This window comes from Scyliorhinus torazame, chromosome 8 (genome assembly GCF_047496885.1).
Source record: "Scyliorhinus torazame isolate Kashiwa2021f chromosome 8, sScyTor2.1, whole genome shotgun sequence".
In the NCBI taxonomy this organism is placed as follows: domain Eukaryota; kingdom Metazoa; phylum Chordata; class Chondrichthyes; order Carcharhiniformes; family Scyliorhinidae; genus Scyliorhinus; species Scyliorhinus torazame.
In genome coordinates, this window is record NC_092714.1 from 138,878,801 (window position 1) to 138,895,403 (window position 16,603).

Sequence of the window (16,603 nt, forward strand, 5' to 3'; positions counted from 1 at the left end):
GTAACAAAACTCCTTTATCTTTGACCTAAACTAAACTAAACCACCCCCCCCCCCCTTCCCCCTGGGTTGCATCGGCATTTTATGAAAGATTATATGAAGCGCAGCCCCCGGACGGGAAGGAGAGAATGATGTGCTTTCTGGATCAGCTGGAATTTCCTGAGGTGGAGGAACAGGAGAGAGTGGGGCTGGGAGCACAGATTGAGACGGAGGAAGTAGTGAAAGGGATTGGAAGCATGCAGGCGGGGAAGGCCCCGGGACCAGACGGATTCCCAGTTGAATTCTATAAGAAATATTTGGACTTGCTGGCCCCGCTACTGATGAGAACCTTTAATGAGGCGAGGGAAAGGGGGCAGCTGCCCCCGACTATGTCAGAGGCAACGATATCGCTCCTCCTAAAGAAGGAAAAAGACCCGCTGCAATGTGGGTCATACAGGCCCATTTCCCTCCTGAATGTGGATGCTAAGATTCTGGCCAAGGTAATGGCAATGAGGATAGAGGATTGTGTCCCGGGGTGGTCCATGAGGACCAAACTGGGTTTGTGAAGGGGAGACAGCTAAATACAAATATACGGAGGCTGCTAGGGGTAAAGATGATGCCCCCACCAGAGGGGGAAGCGGAGATAGTGGTGGCGATGGATGCCGAGAAAGCATTTGATAGAGTGGAGTGGGATTATTTGTGGGAGGTGTTGAGGAGATTTGGCTTTGGGGACGGGTATATCAGGTGGGTACAGTTGCTGTATAGGGCCCCGATGGCGAGCGTGGTCACGAATGGACGGGGGTCTGACTATTTTCGGCTCCATAGAGAGACGAGGCTGGGATGCCCTCTGTCCCCGTTATTGTTTGCATTGGCGATTGAACCCCTGGCCATGGCACTGAGGGGTTCCAGGAAGTGGAGGGGAGTACTTAGGGGGGGAGAAGAACACCGGGTATCTCTGTATGCGGATGATTTGTTGCTATATGTGGCGGACCCGGCGGAGGGGATGCCAGAGATAATGCGGATACTTGGGGAGTTCGGGGATTTTTCAGGGTATAAACTGAACATGGGGAAAAGTGAGCTATTTGTGGTGCATCCGGGGGAGCAGAGCAGAGAGATAGAGGATTTACCGTTGAGGAAGGTAACAAGGGACTTCCGGTACCTGGGGATCCAGATAGCCAAGAATTGGGGTACATTACATAGGCTTAATTTAACACGGTTGGTGGAACAGATGGAGGAGGATTTCAAGAGATGGGACATGGTGTCCCTGTCATTGGCAGGTAGGGTGCAGGCGGTTAAAATGGTGGTCCTCCCAAGATTCCTTTTTGTGTTCCAGTGCCTCCCGGTGGTGATCACGAAGGCTTTTTTCAAAAGAATTGAGAAGAGCATTATGAGTTTTGTGTGGGCGGGGAAGACCCCGAGAGTGAGGCGGGGATTCTTGCAGCGTAGTAGGGACAGGGGGGGGCTGGCACTACCGAGCCTAAGTGAGTACTACTGGGCCGCCAATGTTTCAATGGTGTGTAAGTGGATGGGAGAAGGGGAGGGAGCGGCGTGGAAGAGATTGGAGAGGGCGTCCTGCAGGGGGACTAGCCTGCAAGCAATGGTGACGGCGCCGTTGCCGTTCTCACCAAAGAAATACACCACAAGCCCGGTGGTGGTGGCTACATTGAGAATTTGGGGGCAGTGGAGACGGCATAGGGGAGGGACGGGAGCTTCGGTGCGGTCCCCGATAAGAAACAATCATAGGTTCGTTCCGGGAAGAATGGATGGGGGATTTGGAGCATGGCAAAGAGCTGGGGTAGTACAATTAAGAGATCTATTTGTAGATGGGACGTTTGCGAGTCTGGGAGCGCTGACGGAGAAATATGGGTTGCCCCAAGGGAATGCATTTCGGTATATGCAATTGAGGGCTTTTGCGAGGCAACAGGTGAGGGAATTCCCGCAGCTCCCGACGCAGGAAGTGCAGGATAGAGTGATCTCAGAGACATGGGTGGGGGACGGTAAGGTGGCGGACATATACAGGGAGATGAGGGACGAGGGGGAGATCATGGTAGATGAGCTGAAAGGGAAATGGGAAGAAGAACTGGGGGAGGAGATTGAGGAGGGGCTGTGGGCTGATGTCCTACGTAGGTAAACTCATCGTCCACCTGATACAATTTAAGGTGCTACACAGGGCGCATATGACTGGAGCACGGCTTAGTAAATTTTTTTGGGTAGAGGATAGGTGTGCGAGATGCTCGAGAGGCCCAGCGAATCACACCCACATGTTTTGGTCATGCCCGGCACTACAGGGGTTCTGGGTGGGGGTGGCAAAGGTGCTTTTGAAGGTGGTGGGGGTCCGGGTCGAACCAAGCTGGGGGTTGGCTATATTTCGGGTTGCAGAAGAGCCGGGAGTGCTGGAGGCGAGAGAGGCTGACGTGTTGGCCTTTGCGTCCCTTGTAGCCCGGCGCAGGATATTGTTAATGTGGAAGGAAGCCAAACCCCCGGGGGTGGAGACCTGGATAAACGATATGGCAGGGTTCATAAAGTTAGAACGGATTAAGTTCGTGTTAAGGGGTTCGGCTCAGGGGTTCACCAGGCGGTGGCAACCGTTCGTCGACTACCTCACAGAAAGATAGAGGGAATGGAAAAGAAGTAGATAACAGCAGCAACCCAGGGGGGAGGGGGTGGGGGGGAGGAATCGGACGGACTCTCAGGGATGTTATTGTATATGTATAGGTATTTGGTATATGTAATTGTATATTGGATTGTATTCTTGGAGAGTATTTATTTTTGACAAGGCAGTTGCCATTTAGATCTGTTTTTTGTTTTTGTTTATCTATTACTTATTTATTTGTTTAAAACTGGCCACGGTTATTTATATTGTTTTATTGCTGTGTAAAAGAAACACTACGTATTGTTATGTTTGGCCAAAAAACTTGAATAAAATATATTTTTTTAAAAAAGATCAGTAGCCTCCACTAATAATGCCCCGATTTGGCCAGTGAGAAAGCCCAATGGATCATGGCGACTGACCATCGATTACCGGGAACTCAACAAAATCACCCCCGCAGCAGCCCCGACAGTAGCAACAAGTCCCGAGACCATGCTCAAGCAGGGACTCAATTCCCGATTCTTTACGGTTTTGGACGTCAGTAATGGATTCTGGTCCATTCCATTGGCAAAGGCATGCCAGTACAAATTTGCCTTCACCTTTAAAGCACAGCAGTACACGTGGACATGCCTGCCACAAGGCTTCCACAACTCCCCCTCCATTTTCCACCGACAGCTGGCAAATGGTTTAGCCAAATTCTCTCACCCCGAATGTCTGGTTCAGTACGTAGACGACCTACTACTGCAGACAGACACCAAGGAAGAGCACATTGAGCTTCTGTCCTGGAACTCTTACACTCAATCGGTTATAAAGTCAATCCCAAAAAGGCCCAGATTTTGGAAGATAAGGTGATATATTTGGGAACAATTATCACACATGGTAAACGCGAGATCGAGCATAAAAGGATTGACTCGATTGCCAAATTGCCCCTTCCCCAGAGCGTTTCAGCCCTCCGGTCGTTTTTAGGACTGGTTGGCCACTGCCGAAACCACATTGACGATTTCGCCAGCAAGGTAGCACCCCTCTCAGACCTCCTAAAGAAAGGAGCCCCCTGGGAATGGCTTCCACAGCCTACGGATGCTGTGGATACATTGAAACAGGCACTCATAGCAGCCCCCGCACTACAAGTTCCAGACCCGCTTTCCCCTTACGCCATAGATGTAGCAACCGCAGACCGCACCCTTTCAGCCGTGCTGCTCTAGGAACGGAACGACCAGTTAAGGCCCGTAGCTTACGCCTCCAGACTTTCAGATGCTGTAGAGCAGGGATTTTCAGCCTGTAAGAGGCACCTGCTCGCAGTATTTTGGGCAGTGCAGTATTTTTCATGTATTACCGGACTGAACCCCATTACAATTCTCACCGAACACACCCCCACCCAACTTTTACTGGACGGACGACTCAAGGACGGTACAGTAAGCCAGATTAGAGCAGCGAGATGGACCCTTCTCTTGCAGGGACGGGACATCACTGTTAAAAGGACAAAGACGCACACCTATTTAGCCGACAACTTACAGTACCCCGGAACCCCCCATGAATGCGAAATTATCTCTCCACACCATGACACAGGCCCCTTTATCGCTAAAACCCCCCCCAGACAGATAGGTAGTTCAACCCAGAGGCCCCAGCACACAGACACGTGTGAGCCCATAAAGATCTATGTGGATGGATCTTCCACAGTCTTGGAAGGGAAGCGCATAACAGGTTGCGGTATCTATGTCAAGGACGCGCAGGGACGGCCCTTGAGGAAATATCGTGAAAACTTCCAGGCCACTTAGGTGCGCTGGCAGCAGAGCTCGCGGCCATCGCGTATATAGTGGAACAACCAGATTCCTTCCCCAGCCCAGCAGACATATACTCGGACAGCCTCTATGTCTGCAACAGCCTCACGGAATTCCTGCCCCTGTGGAAAGCAAGAGGATTTGTTTCCGCAGACGGGAAACCCCTCCCCTCAGCCCCATTGCTCCTTCATATTTTAAAGAGAGCCCAGAACAGGACTTTTGGGATAATCCAAGTCCGCAGTCACCATCGTTCCTCCCCCCCTGGAAATGTGAAAGCCGATGCACTGGCTAAAGCAGGTTCCAGACATGGATACTTTTGGACACCCCCCGAAGGCGCACCAGTGAATGCAGTTCAGGTCTCACAGACAAAGATCGAGGATCTAGTGGCGGCCCAGAAGCAGGACAGCAATCTCAGGGAGATTGTAAAAGGAAAATATCCAGCACCCTATGAGAGGTTCAAAAATGCATTGACCACACATGACGGTGTGGTGTTAAAAGACACCCTTTATGTGGTTCCTGAACAGGACAAGGATCAACTGATTTATTTGTTCCATGACGGTCATGGACATCAGGGAATCGATCCCACTACAGCCCACCTCAAGCAGCTTTGTTGGGGGCCGAATTTAAAGGACGATGTAAACCATTACATCGAGAATTGTCTTATCTGTGCCCAGAATAATCCGGACAGATATGCCAAAAAGGCTCAACTCAGCCACACCCAACCCGTTAACGGCCCCTGGACTAACCTCCAGATTGATTTTATAGCCCCCTTGCAGGAATGGCTATAAATATGTACTTGTGGTAATTGACACATTTACGAAATGGGTGGAAGCATTCCCAGCCCGCACAAACACTGCAAAAACCACAGCCAAGATTTTGTCCCACCACATCTTTACAAGATGGGGACTCCCCCGCAGCATTGAATCCGACCAAGGTTCCCATTTTACGGGACGTGTCATGCAGAACGTCCTCACGATATTTGGCATCACCCAAAAATTCCACATAGCATACCACCCACAGTCGAGTGGTATCGTGGAGCGCATGAATCGGACCCTAAAATCCACCCTCAGAAAAATGGTCCAGCAGAACACCACTTGGGACTCAGTCCTCCCTTTTGCGCTGATGTTTCTGCGTAATACAATTTCTACTTCCACAGGTTACACCCCACACACCCTCATGACCAGACGCCCCATGAAAGGCACAGAATATTTGTTAGGTTTAGACTTGACCAGCCCCGAAGTGACGGCCCTCACACACGGGAAAGCCGTGGCGCAATTAGTTGAAAATGTTAAAACGGCTCAGCTAGCAGCCGCAGTAAAATTGGGCACCAGAAAGAAACAGAGCAAGACTTGTTTCGACAAGACAGTGCATGCGACTGAGTACAGTATAGGACAGCAAGTTATGCTCTCTGTATATAACCCTAGCACATTCCTGTCACCAAAATACTCGGATCCATACTCCATTGCGGATACAGTAAGCCCTTCCATATATAAAATAAAATACCCCAACGGTAAGACTGCGTGGTTCCATATCAACCAGCTGAAGGCATATGGAACACAGTCTAACCACTCACACCACGTCATGCTCAACGCAGCACACCACACCCCGCCCACAGCCAACGTAACCCTACCATCCCCCAACACGTCCAGCCCAGCCACGGACTCAACCTCGACTCCACCCCTGAAATATACACTCCGCCCCGGAACGCCCACCGACTGCAGCAGCAGAGACAGCGACTGTGACTCGGACGATAGCCACAGCACGCCCCCCCTACTACCCCCATGCAACAGGACCCACACCGAGCAATTCCGACTACGATCCAAGTGATCTCTTCATGATCACTTTCCTAAATAAACCCCACCACCGACCACCGAACCACACTGACGACCCCGATTTTGTACCCACACAACTAGACACCAATTATTGGCACCGTGACAACTCATACCGACTCGTCCGCAATGACGAGAGCAACCCCAACTCACACCATGCAGCCCTTTCAGCCCTGATCCACTCCAGAGTTTGGCACCCGGGAGAAGATGCCGACCTTGGGTCTGACTCCCAAACCGAGAACCCCTTTGCGACCCTGTTCGCAACCGAGAACTGAGGTGTCCAGATGATGTTTTAAAAGGAACCGCTTGGCAGGGAGGTTGGACGGAGGGTTCCAGAGCTGGCACCGGGCAGGAATTAGGAGAGTGGGAGACTTATTTATAGATGGGACGTTTGCGAGCTTGGGAGCGCTAGAGGAAAAGTATGAGCTGCCTCCGGGGAATATCTTTAGGTATATGCAGGTGAGGGCCTTCACGAGACAACAGGTGAGGGAATTTCCGCTGCTCCCGACACAGGGGATCCAGGATAGAGTGCTTTCGGGGGAGTGGGTCGGGGAGGGCAAAGTGTCCGAAATATACCGGGAGATGAGAGAAGAGGGGGATGAGCTGGTAGAAGAACTGAAAGGAAAATGGGAAGAGCTCGGGGAGGAGATTGAGGAGGGTTTGTGGGCTGATGCCCTAAGTAGGGTAAATTCCTCTTCCTCGTGTGCCAGGCTTAGCCTGGTCCAATTTAAGGTGCTACATAGAGCACACATAACGGGAGCGAGGTTGAGCAGGTTCTTCGGAGTGGAGGACAAGTGCGGGAGGTGCGGGGGAAGCCCGGCGAACCACACACATATGTTCTGGTCGTGTCCGGCACTGGAGGGGTATTGGAGGGGAGTGGCGGGAGTGATCTCGAAGGTGGTGAAGGTCCGGGTCAAGCCAAGCTGGGGGTTAGCTATATTTGGGGTAGCGGATGAGCCGGGAGTGCAGGAGGCGAAAGAGGCCGATATTGTGGCCTTTGCGTCCCGAGTAGCCCGGCGAAGGATTTTACTCATGTGGAAGGAAGCGAAACCCCCCGGCGTGGAGGCCTGGATAAACGACATGGCAGGGTTCATAAAACTGGAGCGCATGAAGTTTGCGCTGAGAGGATCGGCTCAGGGGTTCTCCAGGCGGTGGCAACCGTTCCTCGACTATCTAGCGGAACGTTAGGGGGAAAATAGATAGCCAGCAGCAGCAGCCCGGGGGTGGTTGGGGGGGGTAAATTGTTTTTGTTCTAGAGGGGGTGAAGGGGGGGGGGAGCCCTATTTCGTGTTATGTTGTTAGTTCACTATTTTATTTAAACCATGTTATCTATCAGTTATCATGTTACCGTTTTTGTTGATTTGTAAGGGGGAAAAGTTGTGTTTGAAAACTTTAATAAAATATATATTTTTTTAAAAAAGGACCCGCTTGGGAGAGGTGGTGTCCTTTCTGATGGAAACTGCAGAATGTTTTATGTTGTTTGTAAGTTTGTTAAAAGTTGTATGTCCAACAACAGGAATTTTTTTTGTTCAGGGCCCCACGCTCATCAGCAGAAACCTCTGAGGACTTGCCCACAGAGACTCACTATTGCCAGACACTAGTTCAGAGGAACTAGTCTGTCTGCAGAGACTTGTTAAGGTCCCAGACGCCAGTTCAGCGGAACTCGTCTGTCGACAGATACCACACGCCCGTTCATAACTGCCCTTCTGGTTCGAAGGTAGAACCACTACGGCAGCCCCACCACGATGACTACATTTCTTGCCCATTCTTGTCGGTTGCTCAGGCAGTGGAGAAACGTCTTGGGACCCACCCTGCCTGGGAACCCCCCCTCTGGTCAACTACGCTCGGGTAGGAGAGACACGGCATTGGTAGCCGTCTGACCTGGGGACTCCATCCAACTCTTACCCGTCGCGGCCCATACGCACCTCATTTTGGCACTTTCAGTTCAAAAAGTTTTGTTTTCTTTCAGGTAACCCTTAGGTTGCCAACCACATGCTATTTACATCCTGAAACATTTGGATGGTAAATTGCACAGTCTGCGAGACGGCTCACACTGGTTCATTATTTGGAAGTTTGTCTTGTCCTAAAATTCAGTTTTTGAAAAAAGAAATGAGGGAGTCACACATAGTGACCAATTATAAAGGGAGTAATTGGCACAAAAGGACAGACACACTATCGTACGAGATGTTAAACAAAGATAGTTACAGACACTATGCTTGTTTCCACAGAACTCCAGAAGCTCCAGGACCGGAGAAGAAAAGAAAAGAAAAGGAAAGAGAAGAGCCATGAGGACTTCCTCCACATGGATCAGCATCATACTAATGGACATTTGGTTGCGTGTGAACGCGAACCCCATGACTTCAAGCCCCCCCCCCAACCGTTAATGTTTCACTTCCCCGCAGTACCCAGAGCCCAGACACCAGCGACACCACACCATCTTGGTGTGCCAGGTTTATAACCTGGTACTCTCTGTCATATGTAATAGAAACCTAACTAGTATTAGCGATACTCTGCTGCATCATGCAGACTATGCGTCTAAGGAAATGGAGAAGGAGAGCCTACCGCGCTCGAACCCCGGTATATGGGATCAGATCCCCTATTTTCGGATACGACCAGACCCCCGACCCCCGCGATCTATAATAAAGAGCATTCACTTGCGTTTTATTGTAAATAGAGAAATGTAAAGAACTGTTCATGAGCAAATTGTACGATCCTGAGCTTGACTGCCAAGCCAGGAAAGCTGTGTATAAACTGCTATGATTTTTTTTGTATGGTTGAGGAAGTTAGGATAATGAAATGTTTAAGTGAGTGTAGTGTACTGAGAATAGTTAGAGGTTCCCAGTTTATTGTTTTGTAATGCATGTCCCTGTTTGACATAGCGCCCTTAGAATTGTTAGTTAAAATTTTTGCATAGCTATGGTCAGTGCAGAGGCCATGAAGTAAGTGCCCCCCCAGGTCAGGGAATGGAAAGCAACATAGTTATGTGATCCTTCACGCTTCGCGTTAGGATCACAAGGAGGGAATGTAGCCACTTAAAATGGCCAACTCCCGATTCAAAATGGCGAACGGCAAAGGCTGATGGGAAAGTCAGCCAACAAGACACAAACGAGCAGCTGCAGGTTGGCTGTGTATTTACCTCTGGAAAGGCCAGACACTATCGATACCAGCAACCATCAGCATAACAAAACAACAGCCATCTGCAAACTAATGAGCAATCCCCGGGAACAATAAGCAACATTTAGACACACAAAGCAAAACCAGACTCTTCGGCGCCAGCAGAAGCCTACACAAAAGGAGGTGAACGACCACCTCAAGAACGTCCATCGATCAGGGAACCGCTCCAGCATCGGAGAAAATCGAACCAAGCGATTGGGACAAAGTCCAATCACTTGGGACCAGGTACAGGGTCCGCCCCGAAAGGCGGGAAGCCCCTGGGGACTATAAGAATTGAGCGCCAAGTTCAAATCGGTCTCTTCTTCTCTTCACTCTTCAGCAGCTCCTCTTCCTGCCCGGGTCACCCAGCAACAACGAACCAACATTGACCATGACCGGAGCAGTAAAGATCGAATCGTAAGTTTAATTCAACGCTCGCTACAAGATAGGCGCTCCTAGGGCTTCCGGTTGCGGCGATGCACTGCTAAGCCGTACGTTTCGGCAGCTCCCATTCTAACGGACTTTTGGGCTCTTTCCGGGAGCTCCAACGGAAATTTTTTCGGACCAAACTTAGTGTGGGGTGACGAAGGAGGGTCCCCCCCCTCCGTGTGTGTGTGTGGAAAGGACCGGCTGTAGTGGCCGGATTGCGAAGGATCCTTTGGAGCAGCGGCAGAGAAGAGAAGGGAGAAGCAAGATGGCGGCGAATGGAGCCCAGACGACATGGGGCCCGGACCAGCAGGAATTCCTCCGACGATGTGTGAAGGAACTAAAGATGGAGGTGCTGGCGCCGATGTTATTGGTAATCGAGGGACTGAAGGAAACACAAAAGGTCCAGGCGATAGAGCTCCGTGGAGTGAAGGCAAAGGCAGCCGAAAATGAGGATGAGATACAGGGCCTGGTGGTAAAAACGGAGACGCATGAGGCGCTACATAAGAGGTGCATCGAAAGGCTGGAAGCCCTGGAGAATAGCTCGAGGAAGAAGAACCTACGGATTCTAGGTCTCCCCGAAGGAACAGAGGGAGCTGATGTTGGGGCTTATGTGAGCACGATGCTCCATACGCTAATGGGAGCTGAGGCCCTAACGGGCCCCCTGGAGGTGGAAGGAGCGTACCGGGTCCTTGTGAGAAGACCAAAGGCAGGTGAAATACCAAGGGTGATAGTGGTGAGATTTCACCGCTTCATGGACAGAGAGGCGGTCCTGAGCTGGGCCAAGAAGGTACGGAGTAGCAAGCGGGAGAATGCAATACGAGTGTATCAGGACTGGAGTGCGGAGGTGGCGAGCAGGAGGGCGAGCTTTAATCGGGCCAAGGCGGTGCTTCACAGGAAGAAAATAAAATTCGGGATGCTGCAGCCGGCGCGATTGTGGGTCACGCATCAGGGCAAGCACTACTACTTTGAAACGGCGGATGAGGCATGGACCTTCATTCAAGAAGAGAAACTGGACTAGAACTGATAGTTTGATGTTGGAGGGGAAGCAACGAGGTGGTGGTACAGAAATGTAAAGTGGGAAATGGGAGGTTTATTAAATAGTAACGTTGGATGATAACCCGGCTGATCACGTGGAATGTGGGAGGCCTAAATGGGCCGATTAAGAGGGCCCGGGTGGTGGACTTCCGGGTGCAGCTATGCAGAGCTAGGTAGCATATTCGGCAGCTCCTGCTTGGAACGGACTTTTGGGCTCTTTTACAGGGCCCCCACGGCATTTGTTTGACATTTCCCGGTGTGGGAAGAAGGCTGCAATATTCTCCCGACTGTGTCCCCCAGGAAGGGTATGTCTCTGGGTTGCCAGACACGGCAGAAACAGTAAAAGATTTGGCTGCAACTGCAGGATAAACAGGGCCTCTTCCAGCATGCAGGTGGGGGAAGGGCAAGCTTAAAGCTGCAAGCTGACCTGAGGGCCTGTATCAAAGGTGAATTCTAGCAGCAGAGGGAACAACTGTGAAAAGACCTCATCAAGGCCACTGAAGGGACTTCCGGTTGCGGTGATGCCTAGCTAGCCGCACGCTTCGGCGGCTCCAGCTCCGACGGACCTTCGGGCTCTTTTAAGAGCCCCAACTGGGAATTTTTCGATGACGCAACCCGGTGTGGGGTGTGTGAGAAGGGAGTCCCCCCAAACGAAGGAGGAAAAACCGGCGGCGGCGGCTGCAGCGCGAGGAATCGTCGACCAAAGGGTCAGAAAGAGAGAAGTACAAGATGGCGGCGGAGAAAGCGCAGGTGACATGGGGGCCTGAGCAGGATGAAATTGTGAGACGGTGCGTGGAGCTGCTGAAGAGGGAGGTGCTGACCCCGTTGCTACAGGCAATTGAGGGGCTCAAGGAGACATTAAAGACCCAGGAGACAGAGCTCCGCGTGGTGGAGCAGAAGGTGACAGATATTGAGGACGAGATCCTGGGCCTGGCGGTTAAGACACAGATGCACGAGGCACTTCATAAAAAGTGTACTGAAAGGATCGAAGCCCTAGAAAATGGAGCGCGAAGGAAGAACCTTTGGATACTGGGTCTCCCTGAGGGTGTGGAAGGAGTGGACTGTGGCTCGTACGCAAGTACAATGCTGAGCTCACTGATGGGTGCTGAGGCCCCTACGGGCCCCTTGGAGGTGGAGTGGGCAAATCGGATTCTGGCGAGAAGACCAAAAGCAGGAGAACCACCCAGGGCGATAATCGTGCGATTTTCCCGCCTTAAGGATAGAGAAGAGGTCCTGAGATGGGCTAAAAAGGTGCGGAGTAGCAGATGGGAGAATGCAGTGGTACGGGTATACCAGGATTGGAGTGCGGAGGTGGCGAGAAGGAGGGCGAGCTTCAACCGAGCCAAAGAGGTGTTGCATAAAAGGAAGGTGAAGTTCGGGATGCTGCAGCCGGCAAGACTATGGGTCACGTATCAGGAGAGACACCATTATTTCGAGACGGCGGAGGAAGCATGGACCTTCATCAAAGAAGAGAAATTGGATCGGAACTGAGGGACTGATGCTGCAGGAAATGTTATTGTTAATGTTATGGTTGAAGTTAATTGAGAAGTAAATTGGGAAGGGGGGAGACATTGGGGAAATGTGGGCGCTGGTGAAGGGGGAAAGACGGGACATAGTTGGAGAATGGGGAAGGGGAGGGGGAGGGGAAAGGGAGCTGCGCCATAAGAGGCGGGTCAGGTAAAGGGATGTTCCCGCGCCAGAAAGAATAAGGCGGGAAGACAGGCGCAAGGCGGATGGGAGTTCCCCACACGGGGGGGTCGAGGAGTGAGCAGGAGTAGCCGGGGTCAGTTGAAGTCAGCTGACTTACGGAAGTAATATGGGGGGAGCAATCATGCTAGAACGAGATCTAGCGGGGGGGGGGGACAACTGGGTTGCTGCTGCGGAAATCCAAAAGGAAATGGCTAAAGAGTGGGTGGGCGGGGATGTGTGCGACGCTGGGGGAGCGAGCGGGAGCGCGGAGGTGGGATATGGGACTGGCCTAGAGAAGGTAATGGCTAGTCGACAGGGGAGGGGGGCAGGTAGCCCCCTGGTGAGGCTGATCACGTGGAACGTGAGAGGCCTGAATGGACCGATAAAAAGGGCCCGAGTGCTCGCGCATTTGAAAGGACTAAGGGCAGACGTGGTTATGCTCCAAGAGACGCACCTAAAGGTGGCGGACCAAGTTAGGCTAAGGAAAGGATGGGTGGGACAGGTGTTCCACTCAGGACTGGACGCAAAGAATAGAGGGGTGGCCATTTTGGTGGGGAAACGGGTAGCATTTGAAGCAAAGAACATCGTAGCAGATAGCGGAGGTAGATATGTAATGGTGAGTGGCAGGCTGGAGGGAATGGAGGTCGTGTTGGTTAATGTGTATGCCCCAAACTGGGACGATGCGGGATTTATGAGACGGATGCTGGGGCGTATACCGGACCTGGAGGTAGGAAACTTGATTTTAGGAGGGGACTTTAATACGGTGCTGGACCCGGGGCTAGATAGATCCAGCTCAAGGACTGGAAGAAGGCCGGCAGCGGCCAAGGTACTTAAGGGGTTTATGGACCAAATGGGGGGAGTGGATCCATGGCGATTTCTTAGACCTAGGGCTAGGGAGTTTTCCTTCTTCTCCCATGTCCATAAAGTGTACTCCCGGATAGATTTTTTTGTTTTGGGAAGGTCGTTGATCTCTAGGGTGGAAGAAGCTGAGTACTCAGCCATAGCGGTTTCGGATCATGCCCCACATTGGGTGGACCTGGAATTAGGAGAGGAAAGGGAGCAGAGAACACTCTGGCGATTAGTTGTGGGACTGATGGCGGATGAGGGAGTGTGTGCAAGAGTGCGGGGGTGTATTGAGAGATACCTGGAGGTCAATGACGACGGCGAGGTCCCTGTGGGAGTGGTATGGGAAGCACTAAAAGCGGTGGTCAGAGGAGAGCTGATCTCCATTGGGGCACGCAAAAGGAAAACAGAGGCCAAGGAAAGGGATAGATTACTGGGGGAGATTTTAAGGGTGGACAGGGAATTTGCAGAGACCCCGGAGGAGGAGCTGTACAGGGAGAGGAGACGACTCCAGACTGAGTTTGACCTTCTGACCACCAGAAAGGCGGAGGTACTGTGGAGGAAGGCACAGGGGAGGAGGTATGAACATGGGGAAAAGGCTAGTCGCCTGTTGGCTCATCAATTGCGAAAGAGGGCAGCAGCGAGGGAGATAGGAGGAATTCGAGACAAAGGGGAGACACGGTGCGAAGGGCAGGAAAGATAAATGAGGTGTTCAAGACCTTCTATGAGGAACTGTATAGGTCTCAACCCCCAGAGGGAGAGGAGGGGATGCGGCAGTTCCTGGACCAATTGAGGTTCCCGAAAGTGGAGGAGCGGGGGGTGGTAGGCCTGGGGGCACCGATTGGGGTGGACGAGGTTATTAAGGGACTGGGAAGCAGGGAAGGCCCCAGGACCAGACGGGTTCCCGGTGGAGTATTACAGAAAATATGTGGACTTGTTGGCCCCGTTGATGGTGAGGACGTTCAATGAGGCCAGGAAAGGGGGGACTCTACCCCCGACGATGTCGGAGGCGACGATATCGTTAATTTTGAAGAGGGATAAAGATCCGTTGCAGTGCGGGTCCTATAGACCCATTTCATTATTGAACGTGGACGCCAAATTGTTGGCAAAGGTACTGGCATCGAGGATAGAGGACTGTGTCCCGGGGGTGGTGCACGAAGACCAGACAGGGTTCGTAAAAGGGAGACAACTGAATGTTAACGTGTGACGACTATTAGGGGTGATAATGATGCCCCCAGTGGAGGGGGAGGCAGAGATAGTGGCGATGGACGCAGAGAAGGCATTTGATAGGGTGGAGTGGGAGTATTTATGGGAAGTGTTAAGGAGGTTTGGGTTTGGGAACGGGTTTATTAGCTGGGTTAGACTTCTTTATGGGGCTCCAACGGCAAGCGTAGTTACAGGTCGACATAGATCGGAGTATTTCCGACTATATAGGGGAACAAGACACGGATGCCCGCTGTCTCCATTGTTGTTCGCGTTGGCAATTGAACCTCTGGCCATGGCGTTGACAGACTCCAGGAAATGGAGAGGGGTGATTAGAGGGGGAGAAGAACACCGAGTCTCGTTATACGCGGATGACCTATTATACGTGTCGGACCCAGCGGGGGGGATGATAGAGGTTATGCGAATTTTGAGGGGGTTCGGGGATTTCTCGGGGTATAGGCTAAACATGGGGAAGAGTGAATTATTTGTGATACATCCAGGGGACCAGAGTAGAGAGATAGAAGGCTTGCCTCGAAGGAAAGTGGAAAGAAACTTCCGATACCTGGGGATTCAGATCGCTAGGAGCTGGGGAACCTTGCACAGACTTAATCTGACACGGTTGGTAGAACAAATGGAGGAGGACTTCAAGAGGTGGGACATGCAGCCTCTATCGCTGGCGGGCAGGGTGCAAGCAATTAAGATGATGGTCCTCCCGAGGTTCTTATTTGTATTTCAATGTCTCCCTATACTAATCACCAAGACCTTTTTTAATAAAATAGACAGGAGCATCACGAGCTTCGTGTGGGCAGGGAAAGTTCCGAGAGTAAGGAGGGGGTTCCTTCAGCGTAGTAGGGACAGAGGAGGATTGGCACTACCGAACTTGGGCGATTACTATTGGGCCGCCAATGTGGCAATGATACGTAAATGGATGATGGAGGGTGAGGGAGCGGCGTGGAAAAGACTGGAGAGAAAGTCCTGTAAAGGGACGAGTTTAGAGGCGCTGGTGACGGCGCCGCTACCGATCTCACCTATAAAGTTTACCACGAACCCGGTGGTGGCGGCAACATTGAATATCTGGGGACAGTGGAGGCGACAGAGAGGGGTACGGGGAGCCCTGGTGGGGTCCCCAATCAGGAACAACCATAGATTCGCCCCAGGAAGAATGGATGGAGGATTTCAGAGCTATTACCAGTTGGGAATTAGGAGGGTGGGAGATTTATTTATAGATGGGACTTTTGGGAGCATTGGAGGAAAAGTATAAGTTGCCCCGGGGAAATTTCTTGAGATATATGCAGGTGAGGGCGTTTACTAGACAACAGGTGAGGGAATTTCCGTTGCTCCCGACACAGGGGATACAGGACAGGGTGCTTTCAGGGGTGTGGGTCGGAGAGGGCAAGGTGTCAGAGATTTACCGAGAGATGAGGGAAGAGGGGGAGGAGTCGGTGGGCAAACTAAAAGGAAAGTGGGAAGAAGAACTAGGGGAGGAGATAGAGGAGGGTATATGGGCTGATGCCCTAAGCAGGGTAAATTCCTCTTCCTCATGCGCCAGGCTTAGCCTGATTCAATTTAAGGTGCTACATAGAGCACACATAACGGCAGCAAGATTGAGCAGGTTCTTTGGAGTGGAGGACAAATGTGGGAGGTGTGGCGGGAGCCCGGCAAAACACGCACATATGTTTTGGTCGTGCCCGGAAATGGAAGGGTATTGGAAGGGAGTGACGGGAGTGATTTCGCGGGTGGTGAAGGCCCGGGTCAAACCAGGCTGGGGGTTAGCTCTATTTGGAGTTGCGGGAGTGCAGGAGGCGAAAGAGGCCGACGTTGTGGCCTTTGCGTCCCTAGTAGCCCGGCGCAGGATCCTACTCATGTGGAAGGAGGCGAAACCCCCCGGACTGGAGGCCTGGGTAAATGATATGGCGGGGTTCATTAAACTGGAGCAGATAAAGTTTGCCCTGAGAGGATCGGCTCAAGGGTTCACCAGGCGGTGGCAGACATTTCTCGACTACCTAGGGGAACGTTAGAGGGAAGCCTTCGTGACCACCACCAGGAAGCACTGGAACACAAAAAGGAATCTCGGGAGG

The 16,603-nt window shown here is 51.8% G+C and overlaps 1 long non-coding RNA gene across 3 annotated transcripts in view; it reads left to right on the forward strand.

Annotated features, from left to right (window-relative positions):
* Positions 1-16,603, forward strand: part of LOC140428151 (uncharacterized) — a 62,886-nt gene that overhangs the window by 13,774 nt on the left and 32,509 nt on the right. Inside the window, exon 4 of one of the 3 annotated variants that reach the window (XR_011948720.1) lies at positions 8,402-8,977. The exons of the other annotated variants lie outside the window; for them this stretch is intronic. This is a non-coding gene — a long non-coding RNA (uncharacterized lncRNA). Of the gene's footprint in view, positions 1-8,401; positions 8,978-16,603 lie in introns of those variants that run through there. 3 annotated transcript variants of the gene reach the window in all.